At 44.4% G+C, this 15083-nt stretch overlaps 1 protein-coding gene across 6 annotated transcripts in view; it reads right to left on the bottom strand.

Annotated features, from left to right (window-relative positions):
- The window catches only part of STON2 (stonin 2), a 132735-nt gene that overhangs the window by 51001 nt on the left and 66651 nt on the right, over positions 1–15083 (bottom strand). The window lies entirely within an intron of this gene.

Here is a 15083-nt window from a genome sequence, read left to right as displayed (position 1 = left end):
TATATACCTTGTTACACTATCTCAGCCATGAAATAATTTTTAAATGTACATACATTTCAACCCCATATGATTGCTTAAGGGACTCCAACATATTCTATACATATATACAAAATACATTGTATCACAAATCTGAGATAGTATTAATATACAAGTTAGACCAAGCATTGGACATTTAATTAGACGTAGCTTTCCCTGCCTTAGAATTTAAGAGGTCATTTGAGGAATGGTGTGAATCGATACCACCTTATTCTCTCAATCTATTTTTCTGTAAAAACCACAGGCCTTCAAAATTAGTCCACTGGGTACTTTCCCCCATTAACATGGTAGCAGAAGCATCTCTATAGTTTGAGACATCACTCCAGGCCTTAGCTTTGGTTCAGGATGTCCATGCTTTGACCTGATCCTCCTATCTCTCTCTCTCTTTTTTTTTCCTCCCCACCCACCTGAGAGAAGGAAGGAGGAAGAGAGACTCACATGCCTTTGGTGTGGTTACAGCTGAGTGGATACTATGCATTTTACTCTAAGGGTTAAAAAAAAGAAAAAAAGACAGGGACATAACTCTTCCCCTCCTCCAGCTCTGACTCTCATACCCACCTTAGACTACAGCTCTCAGCATAGTGCCGAGAATATGGTAGGAGCTTGTTCATTTTGGGGGGATTTGTCCCCCATCCTGTTAGCATAATCTTCATGTCCATTGCATTACTTCTTATTCTCCATTACACTCAGCAGTGACCATCCTTGCAGTAAGAAGTCTGCACCAGGTACAGAGAGCACAGCCCTGCTCTGACGTATGCACACGTCTAAAAGACATAAACGTTTGCTTTGGCTGTTCTGCAATCAGGAGTTGGGAAGGAACACAGTGCTCGACTGCATCCAAGACAGGGCTTGGGTCCCAGTCCTACTTATGTTCTGATCTAGTTACAGGTCAGAGTTCCAGCTTCCCAGTCTCACGAGCGAGGCAAATATCATCATCCTCCTCATAAGGCTGTGACTGAAGATTAACTGTAAACCATTTCATGAATGGCACGGCACAACGCGAGTATCAGGTAGTGACCATCACTGCTTCTGGCTCTCTAAATATGTTGGTGGGAGAGCGTGATAATTACTTTAAAAGTGGAACCAACTTGTTTCTGTTGTTCACGATCTCCCAGCTCATGGCCTGCTCAGCTGCAGTTCCCAAGGTAGGTCCATCAGGATACTAACTAGAAGGTGAGCACAATTCTAGCAGAAAACAGACCCGCTTATTTTCATGTGAACACAGACCTTTTCCTCCATTCTTCTTGCTTTATCAGACCTTCTGAACTACTTACTTTTAGCATAATTATAAAACTATTTTTAAACTTTTTATTATAAAAAATTTCAAACATATATAAAAGTGGAGACAAAGGTGTAACAAACCTTCACGCATACATCAGCAGCTTCAACAATTACTAATTCACTCAAATCTTGTTTCACCTGTTTCCCTACCTACTCTGGATTATTTTGAAGCAAATCCCCAGGATCATATCGTTTTATCCACAAACATTTTTGTATGTATCTCTAAAAGATAAGGATTCTGTGTATAAACATAACCAAAATATTATTATATCCAAAAGGGAACTATAACTATTTAATAATATCCAATATCCTATCAGTATTTAAATTTCTCCAACTCTATTAAAGGTGTTTTTTTGGTACTTTGTTCAAATCAATTAGGCAATTGATTGATAAATGTTGTCTTTTTTAATCTAAAGCTTCTTTTTTCCACCTTTATTTTTTCCTTGCAATTTATTTGTTAAAGCAGCTCATTCTTTTGGCATAGAGATTGTCCCACAATCACATTTTGATTTGATGGTGTGATTTATAACATGTTCCTCTGCCCCTATATTTCCTGTGAACTCATAGTCAGATCTAGGGGCTTGATCAAACTCATATTTGATTTTTGGATAGAATAGTTGATTACTCCGGTTCTGTGCACTTAGAAGGCATTGAGAATCAGTGTCTAGGCATTACTTCATGGGGACTGTTGGAGGGGACTGTTGAGGGAACATGGCCCTACTGACATACTGTATAGGATTTCTAGCCCCCAGAACTATGAGAGAATAAATTTCTCTTGTTTTAGGCCACCCGGTTTGTAGTTAAGTAACTATGGCATCCCTAGGAAACTAATATGTCCAGTGAACCGAGACCAAAGGTATGCACCAATCAGCCTAGCTTTGGCTTCAACTATCTAGTGAGAAAGAGAGCAAAGGAGGGGAGAGATCCTAAACAAGAGAACCTGATCCATTTTAATTCATCCTATTTCAACTGGATCTATGACTGACTCTTCAAAGCTATACAAGTACCAACAGGCAAGCCTGCTTTACCTGAAAAGCAGGTAGGCAGAAGTCATGGAACTTGTTGGCAAGGATACTTTGGGAATAAGCACGATCTCTGTGGAGCCTGGCAGGGGGAAAGGGGAAACGGTGCTGTCCGGGCAGGCACGGTGGGGGGAGCACGCTAGCCTAGGCACCACCTTTCTATCCTTACTGTAACTCAGGAAGGCTCTATGGTCTAATGGTGATGCTCCCAAGCACTCCCCTAGTCGCCTAACCATGCTGAGCTGCAGTATATCACCCCTTGCACTGTGAGAAGTCAATGAAATGATGTGGTAGAGAACCTGACTTGGCACCCTTTACAAAACCACTGTCTGGATATTTGTAATACAAAATAGTGCTGGGGGCCGGGGGGGGCATTCACAAACATTCACTGAGCCCCCTCTGTGTGCCACGCACTGGGCTGGACACTGGAGAAACTAAGAATGAAACTAAGAACTAACAAAGAAACTAAGTCTTTGATAAATTAATTGTATTAGGGATGCAGGATTAGGGATGGCTTCTTTTTTTTTTTTTTTTCTTAAAATGCCTTTTAATGTTATAATAATGTTTTATAATAAAATGCTTAAAATTAAAACTCAGAGCTAATTTTCTTTGAAAAGATGCGGGAAGAGCTGTTAGAGGCAGCTGTTTTGTTACTATTTATTTAACAAATATATGCGTATATATTTACAACACTGCTCAATCCTCCGCCAAGGCAATGCCCTAGGGACCTAGGGAGACAGTGCTGCCCTCCACTTTACCCCCACCCACACTGCACAGTAACACGGGGTCAGTAACACACGATTTCACACTTAATTGGTAGCTAATTATTTCAGATGTGCTAGTTTTATTTTCCCAGACTCGCTCCCCCAGGGCAGGAATTCTCTCTTTTCTTTTTTTTTTTTAAGATTTTATTTATTTTTTGACAGAGAGAGAGACAGCGAGAGAGGGAACACAAGCAGGAGGAGCGGGAGAGGGAGAAGCAGGCCTCCCGCGGAGCAGGGAGCCCGATGTGGGGCTCGATCCCAAGACCCTGGGATCATGACCTGAGCCGACGGCAGCCGCTTAACCGACTGAGCCACCCAGGCGCCCTAGAAGTATCTTTTTATTTTAAAGATTTTATTTATCTATTTGACAGAGACAGCGAGAGAGAGAACACGAGCAGGGGGAGTGGGAGAGGGAGAAGCAGGCTTCCCGCGGAGCAGGGAGCCCGATGCGGGGCTCGATCCCAGGACCCCGAGATCACGACCTGAGCCGAAGGCAGATGCCCAACGACTGAGCCACCCAGGTGCCCCAGGAATTCTCTCTTTTCACACCATCTGTTCGCACCTACTCGAAAGCCCACCATGCCCCAGGATTAGCTGGCCTTGCAGATGGAACTATGTAACTGACTTCTCGCTACCTTTCTGGAAAATGAGCCACGACAAGCTGCCCAGTGGCTATGTTAGGGCAAGGAAAGAGGCAGAAGAGACTGTGACTAAGCGTCCTGCTCACTGTGAGGGTCTGCTTAATCATTTCCTATTGGTTTGCCCTGAAATGGCACCACCGGAGACCACAGAACAAAACATGCAAGTGGGGCCAAGGGATCCACCTCCGAGGCACCAGTGCTGGGGAGACAGGAGTGAGCACGTGTGTATACGTGTGTGCATGTGTACCACACCTGAAGCCTGAAACAAATGAGAGCCTTCTCGGTGAATTTAGACTTTTACTGTTCCATTGTGATGGCCACAGATGCTTGGTATACTTGCTGAAAGCAACAAGGAGGATTCGGCCCTGCACATCTTTGGATATGTGGGTAGGAGTATTATGTGCCAGACACTGTGCTGAGTTCTTTACATCTACGCTCATTTATTCCCATTCAGAGGCCCTACTGGGTCGCCCTAAACTTGTTTCAGTGCTTGGGAAACTGCCCGAAAAGGGCAGAGCCAGGATTGGATCTCATGCCTTGGTGAGTTCAGCAGAGACTTTCTGCATGATCAGAGTTCAACACTATGGCGGGGTGTGCTCACAGAACCAGGAGCAGGTAAAACCGTTAGTCCCTAGCCATTTTTCTTCCATACCTGAAGCTTACCAGTGAAGCAATGAACTTTGACTGGAGACTCAAATGATTCCACAGACTTGGACTTTATGCGTATCTCCAGCCTTGGACAGAGGAGAAAAAGAGAACCCCGCTGTAGCCACCAAAGTAAGTTGAAAAGCTGCATCCTCCCTGCTCTGCATGCATAGCAGCTAATTGAGGTTAGAGCCATAGACACCAAACAAAAGGCTCCCAGGAGCCCACACAGCCTAGCCTAACTGCTGCCAGCCACTGTGGAAGGGAAAAAAGGAGCCCCTCCCTCCTTCATTCCTCAACAGCTTAATGAAGATTTGGCCTGTCATCTTCCCAGGGAACAAACTCCATGGCTGTCTGAAAGAGACTGATTTTTCTTCTCAAACAACACAGCAGATCTGCCTTTGAAACCAAAAGTCAGCAATAAAATGGGTCATAAACATGTGAGGTTATAAGCCCTTTGAGGTGACTGGATTTCTCCCAGCTCTTGGGCCTGTCAAAACCAAACTCCAGAGGAAGTTCCTCAGTGTCACCACTGGGGCGAGGGGGAAGGTTGGTGGAGGTCATGGCTCTTACTGCACCTACTAATACAGATGGTGCGCTTTGTAGGCCAGGCCCTCCTTGGGCTCGAAGCTACAGGCTGAGCTGCCTGAGGCCACCTACCAGCAAATGAGAACATCCAGCTTGCTTTGCAGATCTGGGATGATTCTGAAAAAAGTCACATTCACACTCTAAAACGTCCAAGATTCTAGCACATAAATGACAGACAGTGAATGAATGAATGAATAAGTACTTTATATACAGCATTAAGCAAGTATTATCTTTGAATCCAGCAAAGAAAACCCAATCATTTTCTTACTAAAGTTATTTTTTTTTTTTAATATTCTTTAACTCCCTCTTTTGGGGATAGAAATTCCAGGGAATACAATCATCATTATTCATATATTACAATATTTTACTATTAAGGTCTCTGAATGGGTCTGAGTATATCAAACAGACCTCAGTGCTTTGAACTTCTTTGTCATCTTCGTAGAACTAGGCTGACAAGTAGACTGTTTCTGGGACTGATCGTGTCTAGCTCTTTGCAAAAAGGGAAGAAGTTGTCATAGGGAAAAAAGATACATTTGTCCTTTATGGATCCAAGACATGGGGATAATAGTAACCATAATAATAATTATGATTTTATTGGAAGAGCTGACATCTATGAAACACATCTACTTCATCAAGCATTTTTCTAGGAGTATTAAATACAGTGTTTTCATTGACCTTTACAACAACTCTCTGAAACTGTTACTAGGTTCTAATTTTGTCTACAAAGAAACTGGGGCTCAGAAAAATGAAGTGTATTATACAAGGCCAAACTGCTAGTAAGTAGGGAAGCTAGCGTTCAAATTAGGCAGTTAGCTGCCAAAGGACTAGTGGGTAGATGGCAAAGTGATGCCTCGTTCACTGCATGAACATTGCATGTGTTCCCTCTCTAGAGAGTGAGTGCATCCTTCAAAACAAGAGGTGTCAGGCAGTGACCACCATAGTGAGAACCTCAGCTTCACTTGGGACCCTGGCAAACGACCGTCTCAGGTCCCTGGTGAGGCTCAGTTCTTCATGTTCCATGGTGTCGCACTACTTAGTAGCCACATGATTTTATTTTCTAGCTTTGGATAGATTTAGATTTTTCCTCTCTGGCAGAAAGTATGTCATTTAAAAAGCAGAGAAACAGTCTGTCACCACAGGTAATATTCAGATTTCTATCTGAAGAAAAGATTTAGGTTTGCACACCTGTTCCAAAACTGCCTCTTTCCTCACCTTGGAAGCAGGTGGTAAATGTGTGTTTGTCCAAGTTGCTGTTCTAAAGCCAGTCTCTGCAGTGAGGAAGATGCTACATGGCCCCTGAAAGCTCCGGTGAGAATGGATGTTGAGGTTCAAGCACAGCAATGAGGCTAAAGATAATCCTGATAATTAAAGGCCGCGTAAGATTCCATTAAACCAGCCTTCCATAAGCCACCGTGCCACCTCCAGGGCACTCGTAACTGGTCAAACCAACGCCCACTTCCTCTCTGTTGGAAGTGCTGAATCTAAGAAGTACCTATAAAGCAGAAGTGAAGTATTAGATCTGTTGAAAGACTGCTCATTGTTTCCCTTTTTTCCTTCTCTTCATTTACTTAAATATTAGGACACCATTTAAGTCCCACCACACACTATACAGAGCTTTCCAAACAAAGGAATTTGATAATGTATTAAGTTCATCATCCAGCCCTGAATTCATTAAGATGAGAATCTTCACCAAGTTTCCAGAACCTCTAAAATAGTGACGACAACCACCGTGTATTGTTCCAAGGGCCAACAACCAGAACTCCAGGCCTTCAGCAAGCTCTTCCTAGCTGCCTACCTTTCTGCTTCCAGTTCTCTGCCAACTGCCTCCAAAATGCCTTTCATGGGCATCTGGAAGGAAAGAGGGACGTGTCTTCGTTTAGAGATCCGAAGCACAGGGGCTGTTGTTGCTTCCCTGAGTGAGGCTGGTGCAAGGAAGCACCGGCCGGCAGAAGGCAGAGAGAGAGCCGAGGGAACACCGAGGAAGGACAAGCACAACAGGAGTTTGGAAACACCTGACAGACAGCGAGGGGTGTGCCACACGGGGAACCAGGCTGCTCTTCGGAAGGAAGACATGCTGCCACGGCCAAAAGCCACCTCACGTCTAGAAGAAGTAAGTATCAGGGATGTAATGTACTACACACTGAGGATACCTAACACCACTGCAGGACGTACAGGGAAGTTACTAAGAGAGTAGATCCCACGAGTTCTCATCACGAAGAGAAAGTTCTTTTCTTCTTTCTTTTCTTTTATACGAGAAGATGGATATTCACTGAACTAATTGTAGTAAGCGTTTCACAATTTAGGTATCTCAAACCATTATGCAGTACGCCTGAAACTTATATAGTGATGTATATCAACTGTTTTTCAGTAAAACTGGGAAAAAAAAGAATGCCTTCCTCCACTCCCCCAGCCGAAAAAAAGACCTGCTGCCAATTTTAACTACAAGAGTCGGCACTAAAAATGGTGATCCTTTCCCTGTATGAAGACTGACCAGAGACACTCTCCAAGACACTCTCCAAAACCAACTCTCTGTGGTAATGGAAAGGCAAGGAAAAAAGGAAGAGAGAAAGAACGGGAAGAAAGAAAAAAGAAGCTAGGGAGAAAGAGATCTCAGTACAAGCCCTAAAAACTGACAAAGTATGCCTGCCCCTTCCCACCCCAACACTTCCTGTTGTTTCCATCTAACGAGATATGCAGGGAGGGTCCAGAGAGACAGAGGACACGGGAGGAAGATGCTGGGTGAAGAACAGAGCCTGTTTAACTTCTTAAGAGCTGTTCTTTCCCTTGGTTCTGTGGACATAGCTGGACTGTCAGTCCCATTGCCATGTGAAAAATCCTGCATCTAAAAGGGAGATAATGGGACAGACTAGAGGGAGGGAAAAAGATCTAAATTAGAGGAAGACCAGGATTTCAGACCATGCCCATGGGTTCCACAAGCTTCATAAATAATATTCTTGGATTTACTATGGAGTCAGTCCTGCCAAAATTTACACTAGGACTTGAAACTTAATCGAGGATGGTCTTTCAAAAAATGTCAACATGAGCAAAGGCAAGACTGAAAAAACTTTTGTTAAGAGTAAGAATTAATGAAGCATATTTAGGGGAGAGAGAATTTAGGGATGGGGGAGAGAAAGAGACACACAACGTGCAAGCGGGGTGGTACTTGAAGGAGCAAGGTTCTTGATGAGGCAAAGAATCAATTCAGGACTTTGGTTTTTAGCAGAGCTCAGCAGCACAGGGACTCTGAATATCTGGTAGGGGTTACCCAGGATTGACAACTGTCCAAGGAGTATGGTGGAAGGTCAAGGAGCCAAAGAATTCTAAGGCTACTGGTAGACTATTGAAGAAAAAACTGCCCTTGGGGTCCGGCCTGGGTTGGAAAGCAAGTGAAGCCCGAAAGCCACCCAGAGAAGTTCCAGCTGCAAATGAGATCCAAAGTTTGGCATGCCGCAGAATAGCTAAAGGGGGCAATTGCCAAAAATAGCTGACACCTCCATAATGTTCACAGCTTATAAGGTAACTTGACATTGCATACTTCACTTTATTCCTCAATAAACCCTGTGAGGTAGTCAGGAAGAGTGGGTATCATTATCGCCATGTTCCAGATGAAGACAGGGAGGTTTACGGGGCAAGGCTTCCAGATGAGCTCTTCTGACTCCTAGTCCAGTGCTCATTTCACTACACCATGACTCCAGAGTACTAGAAATATCCTTAAGGGAAAAGCAGGCTTGGAGAGGACGTAAGTCAAGGGCCAAAGTCAGGAGTGTGACATGCATGACCCGGACAGACAGTGGTAGAAGTAGGCACTGGAGGTTCATCTAAAAGTGTGGAGTGATGGCAGCTCAACAGTGCCATGGAAGTAATGCAGGGGAATGGGGATTATGTCAGTCCTCCCACAGTTCGGGAAATCAGGGCTACAGAGAGAGCAGGGGAGCCAGAATCCCCCAGGACAAGGAATTATAAAGAGCACACTGTACAGGTAGAGAAGGCAGGAGGTATTTCCTTACCAGCAACAAGGGCTGAAAGCTACAAGATGGCTCAGGGTAGGGTGAGTGAATGAATGAAAGCCAAAGGAGCAGGGCAGAGGGCTCTGACCACCAATGGATGATCAGCAACAGCAGGGCTAAGCGAGACCTCAAGCCAAGAGGTGGTGCAGCTCCATCAGTGACAGGAAGGGAGGCAGCTGCCGAAGAAGTCATGGAACCTTCCAAGGTTAACTAGAATTGCTATGAGCTTCAGAGGAGACAACGTACGTAAAAGTATCTGGTTCCTGGTAAACAGTAGATGCTCAATAAGCTTTGGATGAGCGTGAACTTGAGTCATGTGGGCCTTGGGGAATTTTCTCCTCACTGTTGACTTTTGTCTTTATTTACTGATACTATTATAGGCAATGTGTTTGAGGTGATCTAATAATGAATCAGACACTGACATAGCTCTTACCCCCAAGGCCAACTGATAGAGACTACAGTGTAATCTGGTGGGGAATATTCACTTGTTCAGCAAATAATTATTAAGCATCTGCTACGTGCCAGGTGCTAGTGATACACCAGTGACATGACAAAGTCCCTGCGCACACGGAGTTCATGTGGGCACGACCACCAGAAGCAAGCAACTTTCATCAGGTGGGGTTAAGTGCTGTGGAGAAATACAAAAAGGGTAAGGAGAGCGTAAGTTGGGAGCAGGAGCCCTGCATTAGATGGGGTGATCTGGGAGGTGGCAGACGAGCAGAGACCTGAATGGAGGAAGGGAGCGAGATGTGTGCAAGTCTTGCTGAACATTCTTGCAGACAGAGGGACTAGCAAGAGAAAGAGCCCTGAGGCACAGAACAGCAATCGGGCCAGTTTGGGATGAATACGATAAAGCAAAAAGTGGTCAGGGACACAGCGGAGCTGCTGTGACAGAGAAGTGACTCCCACCTTGGGGTGTTGGTGTACGTGTGGGGAGCATGACGAGGAATCGAAGGTGGCTTTCCAGAGGTGCAGGTGTTTGGGCTGGACCTTGACAGAAGAACATCATTTGTGCCCATGGCAAAGGAACCCCATAAACCAAGGTCCAAAGGGAGGAAAGCAAAGGGTATATGCCCGGGGAACAAAAAAGAGTTTGGTTTGGATGAAAAGCACATTTGATAGAGGAAGCGGTTAAAAATCAGACTGGAAAGGTAAGATAAGGCCAGAAGGCGGGGTTCAGGGGCTTGGGGGGAGAAAGGGCAGAAGGAAAGGAAACATGTAATTTTTGAACGTGAACTATCCACTAGGCATGGGGTAAGTACTTTGTAAGATTTAATTTTTATTTCAATAATAGTAATTTATTTCATTTAGTGAAAGAAACAGTTCATTTGGTAAACAGTTCCTGATACACATCATCAGCCTCATGCTATAGGTGAGACACTGAGGCTAGGAAAGGTTCTACCCCAGTGTGAGCCATGGATGTTGGGGTAAGGAGGGCAAAGTTTGGGCAGGGGAAATCATAGAACGTTTGTGGACACAGGAGGGCACGGGGCTGCCATGCTGGCATGAACCGGGCACACAGCGTGGATGGCAGCTCCAGGACCAGGGGACAAGCAGATAGATGATAGTGCCGATCTTAGACTATCGAATCCTGGGATCAGCCGTCATGTTTCTCTTGTGTTCCCGAGGCCACAGGGCACAGTGCTAGGTCTACATTAGGTGGTCAGTACTTGATTAATAGTCTACCCAATCTAAGTTTCAAAAACAAGAAAAGCACCACATCCGTTCCATCTACTCCTCCTTTTCTTGTGACTAGGGTTATGTCGGAGACACTCGGGGCTGTTCCTTCTCACCTGCCCAAAGAAGACCGGGCATTTTAGCCTTTTCGGACTGTCAGGCAAAGTATCAAGAAGGAATGACTTACAGCTGAAAAGTTGCACCTGTTTGTTTGAAATAAAACAGATTGTAGTATACCAATATAATGGAACGCAATTCATCGAGAGAAAATGAATTACTGATACGTGCAACATGCTTGAATCCCAAAATAATTATGCTAAGTGAAAGAAGCCAAATGAAAGAGCCTATTGTACGATTCCATTTCTACAAAATTCTTGAAAGCACAAACAAATCTGCACAAGCAGAGAGTGGGTGCGTGGGGTGGGAGGTGGGGGGACAGTGAGAAAGGGAGGGTCACAAATGGACACCAGCAACAAATGGGCACAGCAGATATGCTCATTATCCTCCTCACACTGTACACTAGAAATATGGTTAGTGCAGTCTATGTCTATTACTCCCCAGTAAAGCTGGGGGGAAAATGTAATGGTAGATAGATCTTAAACAAGGGCCCTATAATCATATGCATTTCTATAACTTTTGTGGCAGAGATTTCTTGTATTCATGAATATTGCTATTCTCTGCTTTCCAGCCACATAGTTAGGCCACATTTTCTAGCCTCTGGCTGTAAGGCGTGGCCAGGCCCTGAGTTCTGCCAACAAAATGCGCACCTCCACCCCCCACCTGACTGGAGAAGACTCTGAGGACACAAAGTAGCTTGGGTCCCTGAACTCTGGAGTACAGCCCCTGTCCCCACCCTGCATTCACAGTGCTGTGAATGAGAAATAAACTTGGAACTGTGTAGAACCACTGAAATCTTGGGCTCGTTTGAGCAGTTAGTCTCCTGGACAAGGAATTATGTAAATTAATTAATTGTTATTAATACATATCAATATATAATATGCAGTATATTAAACATATAAAACATAAAGCGTAACATTAATATAATGTGTATATAATACATATTAATACATTGATTGATGTCTTAATATTCCTAATACCAACATTAATATTGGTAGCAGAACAGAGGGCAAATCACTAAAACTTAATAGGCCTTAGTTTCCTCCTCTGTGAAAAGGGAGATTTTTCTGCTTATCTCACAGGCTGTGATAAAGAATGAATAAAATTATGTATTTGAAAGCTTTCTGAAACCAAGTGTCTTTCACCTACAATAAAATTACCATAACTGCTATTATGAATATCTCTATTTGATTTCCTAAGGCCAAGTTCATGGTTTTACTTGTCTAGTGAGGTCCAGGTGACTTTTCTTTGTTCTGAGTCAGAAAGACCTTATTCTTAACTCTAGCAAGTGCCTCATACTTGATACGATCTGAGCAGATATCATCTGGAAACCATTCATTGGGATCATTCTTTTTGGTACAAGATGGGAGACAAATAGGTACATTCGAATGTAAATTCATAGATAATAGATACATTTTTTTTTTTTTAATAAAAATACTATCCACTATTCTTCATGTTGGGGGCTTCATTTGTATTTTCTCATTTTATAAGTTTTTTCCCAAAGCCTGGCCCTGAATTCGGTATCTGGAGGGTCACAAGGGAAATGACGCAAGACAGATGTACTGATAACACAAACCATCACTACTGGAAAAAAGGGCCTCGAGTTTCACTAAATGCTAGTAATTCCGCAGCAGCAATGAGAGCAATCGGGCAGGTACAGGGTCTATATGTGCCCACTCAGAGAACTCCAGTCAACTCCTGGGATTTCTTCCAGACTCTCCTGGGTAGCGCTACCATGCATGTAATAACAAAAAGTTGTGCCAATATCATATTTAAGGTGGGTCAAGTCAGACACCTTCAACGAACGTCACCTCTTCATGCTGGAATTAGTGACCTTAATCTAAATTATGCCACAGTGACTAGATAACCCCAGAATCTCAGTGGCTTACAATTACAAGGATTTCTCTCTCCAATTACATCCATCAAGAATTAGCTGCAGCTCTGCTGCACATCATTCCAAGGCCCGAGCCAAAAGAGCAGGCCCTGTCTAGAACATCGGACTCATCCCCAGCACTGGCGGGCACTGCCCTAAGAATTCAGATGCTGGCTAACGTATGTCTCAGTATTTAAAAGTACAGACCAAGTTAAAAACTGTTAAATAGGGGTGCCTGGGTGGCTCAGCTGGTTAAGCATCTGCCTTCGGCTCAGGTCGTGGGACTGAGCCCCACATCGGGCTCCCCGCTCAGTGGAGAATCTGCTTCTCCCTCTCCCACTACCCCAGCTCGTGCTCTCTCTCTCTCTCTCTCAAATAAATAAAATCTTTTAAAAAAAACCTATTAAATAAAGTATGTCCTATCCTCCTTGACGGATATATGTTCATAACAACCCCAGAAAGGCCAAGGTAGAACGGCAACTTGTTAGACTCCTCGGGGCTCCACACAGAAACATCAGCATGCAGGAGGAAGGGGACCTGCCTGAAGCCTGTTCCCTTCCTCCTCCTCCTGCCCAGCCCACCCCAGCCTGCACCATGAAGGCTACCCCATCCTAGCCACACACTCAAGCTCTCTTCCCAGCCCCCGGAGGCCCGGGGCTGCACATACTAGCAGTGCAGGTGCACGGGGTATACACATCCAAGAAGAAGCCGGGACGCAGGCCCGGGGCTGTTTAGGAAGAGGATTCTGGAGTCCTGGGTATAGATTACCCAGATTACCATCTAGAAGATGGGGACTGGGGACAAGTGAAGCCAGAAGAGCACCAAAACAGGGTCCAAGACAGGGTCTGAGGGTGGCATGTGGTGAGTCTGACAGAAGGAAAAGGACTGGTGGTGGAAGCATCTAGAACTTGATGCCAGAAGTCTCACTTCCACCTGCATTTCACTGGCCAAGCCTGATGTCAGTGGGGCAGGAACATGCTGCTGGGCGTGGGGGGGGCTCCATCATAGAGAGGGACTGTGAATATTGTGACCAATAATAGAATCTTCTTTCCTTAGACACCAGTACTGAGGTATTTAAGGAAGGAGGAAAAAATCCAGGAGTTGAAAATAAACATTAATAGCTCACAACTGTTTGCTTTCTGAATGCAGTGAAATGACACAGTGCCTTGCAAACAGCACTCAGTGAAAGGGGGGGAAACTGGACTGAAACATGCCGAAGTGGAAAATGCCCCCACAATCCCAGCATCCTCTGCGGGAAAAGGACAATTACTTGGCAAAGGGAAAGCAGTAAGTCTCCCGGGATACATTCTGGCTCAAACTAATAACGTGTTGCTTGAGGCAACCAATTTGTACAAACAAGCGGATCCTGAAGGGGCAGGGGGAACAAGTCCTGGTGGTTGCTCCCTAGCCCCCCCTCCCCACCTTCCCTCCCCACCTTCCCTCCCCACCTTCCCTCCCACCTCTTCTCAGGAAAGCTCTTCTTCCGGATTTCCATGCCAAAAAAAAAAAAGCCAAAGACAAAAGTGGTTTCACAAAGCATGTGAGTGAGCCACCCTTCAATCAATGGGATCTGAGAGAACAAAAGAAACTGCCCTGCTGTAAAGGCGGTTTATAAAAAACAGCCATGGACATAAAACAGAACTTATTTTGGGTTTGATTTAGCTGTTTTTCCACAACTTTAAGAACTTTTCTTCCCACAGACTGAATCCTAGCTCTTAAAATATGGGCAATTCTGAAAACAACATTATACAGCTATCACCAGAATGGCTACTCCTTATTATACTCCAGGAACTTTACGTACCTGGTCTCACTTAACCCTCAGAATAAACTTGCAAGCTCAGTATTGCCATTGTTATTTCCATTCTGCGGTTGGAAAGCTAAAAGTCAATGTGATTGAATAATTCGCTGAATATCACAGAGCAGGAGAGTAGGAGAGATGGTGTTTGACTCTAGCCAACCCAGAGAACTGTAGCTTTTCATTACACTATATCTACGTCCTGCCAAGAATACGCAACTAACATTATGTTGCTGAAAAGTGAAACATAAGTACCTGACAGCAATATCTGAAACACTAACCCCCTACCCCAAAGCAAAGAGACCAGCATTCAACAGCCCACCCCTGACAAATAAGCCTGCCCCCAGACACATCATAAAATAAAATTTAAAAATAGCTCCAGTAACATATTTAATTTTCTAAATGGAAATATTTTCATTCTTATCTTTTCTGAGTTTTTAGAGTGATCTATGCATATTATACATAATATAGATCCCACAGAAATATACACAGTAAGGGGCGCCTGGGTGGCTCAGTTGGTTAAGCGACTGCCTTCGGCTCAGGTCATGATCCCAGGGTCCTGGGATCGAGTCCCACATCGGGCTCCCGGCTCAGCGGGGAGCCTGCTTCTCCCTCTGACCCTCTCCTCTCTCATGCT

This window comes from Leptonychotes weddellii, chromosome 9 (genome assembly GCF_054177405.1).
Source record: "Leptonychotes weddellii isolate Sample4059 chromosome 9, ASM5417740v2, whole genome shotgun sequence".
NCBI lineage: Eukaryota > Metazoa > Chordata > Mammalia > Carnivora > Phocidae > Leptonychotes > Leptonychotes weddellii.
This window is presented reverse-complemented; position numbering and strand designations above follow the sequence as displayed.